This window comes from Mus pahari, chromosome 17 (assembly GCF_900095145.1).
Source record: "Mus pahari chromosome 17, PAHARI_EIJ_v1.1, whole genome shotgun sequence".
NCBI lineage: Eukaryota > Metazoa > Chordata > Mammalia > Rodentia > Muridae > Mus > Mus pahari.
The window spans coordinates 66018725-66020839 of record NC_034606.1 but is presented as its reverse complement, the minus strand read 5'-3'; positions in this window follow the sequence as shown (position 1 = coordinate 66020839).

Here is a 2115-nt window from a genome sequence, read left to right as displayed (position 1 = left end):
GGGTATAGGAAACTTTCGGGATAGCATTTGAAATGTAAATAAAGAAAATAATAATAATAATAATAATAATAATAATAATAATAATAATAATAATAAAAAGTTGAGAAGCAGTCACTGGGGCCGTTGCCCTCTCAGCTGCCTCCTCCACAGCACAGCCCTGCTCCACCCCAGATTCAGTACAGGCTGAAAGTCCTGCAGAAGAAGCCAGCAGTGACATACATTTTTCTCAACTGACTTTAAAAAGGGTTCACCCTCCCCTCTAGCCCACCACCCACCAGAGGTAGTGGGAAAAAAAGGGTATTGGGATACGGGGGGTGTGGACCTGTTAAAATAGTTCTCTGGGGGGGGGGTGATTCCAATCTTCTTTGTCCTCAGTTCAGTAGCATATACCACACACAAATCAGCAGCTGCAGTCAAGTCTACTCCAAAGACACCACACACAAATCAGCAAGAACAGTTTAATCCAGAAGAAACTTCGAGGCTTGCCAACCCGTCTGAGTCCACGGATGCAGCAAGAAGCCACAGGAACATCAGGAGCAGTGCTTTGACAAGTTTCTCTCTATGAAGTCACCACAAGCTAGGCTCAGCAATGCAATGTAAGGTGAATCAATACCTGTGTGTTGTAGGGAAGAACAGTGAGGTAGAGCAAGGCAAACCAATGCTCTAGCTTCCACAGTCTGTGGGTCATATTTATATTCCTTCTAAACATCAAGCATCCTTTCACTTGTTTGCTGTAGCAAAACATCCTTTCACCTGTGTCTGCTTCAGTGAAATATTGTTTCACATGTCTGCCCTGTGTCTGCTTCACCTGTGTCTGTGAAACATTGTTTCCAGTGTCTGCCTTAACAAAATATCCTTTCACCTGTGTGCCTCAGCAAAACATCATTTGACATAACTGACTTTCAAAAGAAACCAGAAGTTTTCACTTCAGGGCCACACCCCACAAAGCCTTGGGAGCTATGAGCAGGCAGTGAGGCAGCATGAACTGTAGCTAGTGTGAGGAGTAGGAAGGGGTTTGAGTGGCACTTCCAGCTGAAACTTTGCCTCTAATTTCTGGAATAGGGTTATGCTTCTAAGAGTGGCTACAAGAGTACAGACTCCACAAAGCCCCAGTCATCAGTTTTAACACCTAGGGTCGGTCTTCCAGATGATTCTGTGGTGAACCCAAAGTCAGCTTATGATTCTGCACTACTCCCTTCTGAACTCTCAGACCTGGTATTAGCCAACCTCCTGGAACAGAACACCTCATAGAATTATGGGAAGAGATGTTCCACTCAGGGCTTGAGGAATACCGTGTGCATCATGGTGGGGAAAAGCCTGGTGGCTGAATGGCTTGGTCTCTGGTTGCTGACGCCAGCAGTAGGTCACAGGTGATGGGAAGCAGAAAGAATGGACCAGATCCAGGGTGGGACTATAACCATCAAAGAACTCCCCCTTTTTTTTTTCAGCTAGCCACACCTCCCAAAGCTCCCAGTACCACCAGCTTTGGACCAAGGGTTCAAAAGCATAAACCAGTAGTAGGGGACATTTCACCTTCAGCCTGTAACAGGAGGCATTCACAGAGGCTTGTATCCAGAGCAATAACCAACTAGACTTCCACTGCTTGCATTAGCATTTTGTCCAGGCTCCGCCCCACAGTTACCTGGCAACAGCCAGGTGTGCCCGACTCCAGGTAGGGCCCCTCCTCTCTTGCCTTTTTGTTCTAGTTCTGTCCTCTCCCTCCTGCTCCCCCTGTCTCTCCATTCCCCTCCCCCTTCTCTCTCTACATGTTCATGGCCAGCCTCTACTTTCTCTCTCTCTCTCTCTCTCTCTCTCTCTCTCTCTCTCTCTCTCTCTCTGTGTGTGTGTGTGTGTGTGTCTTTGTCTTTCTCTGTCTTACTACCCTCTCAACTGCCCTCCCCATCCCCTGAATAAACTGTATTCTATACTATACTGGTGGCTGGTCCCTCAGGGAGAAGGGAAGCCTCAGCATGGGCCCTCGGAGGCACCCGCTCCCCCCCCACACCTGACTGCACATCCACCAAACAAATTCCCCCTCTTTATCTTTTTACAAAACCAACAGCTCAGACTGCAAGAGAGGAAGAGTGAACAATCTCAGTTCCCACCGTTTACTGA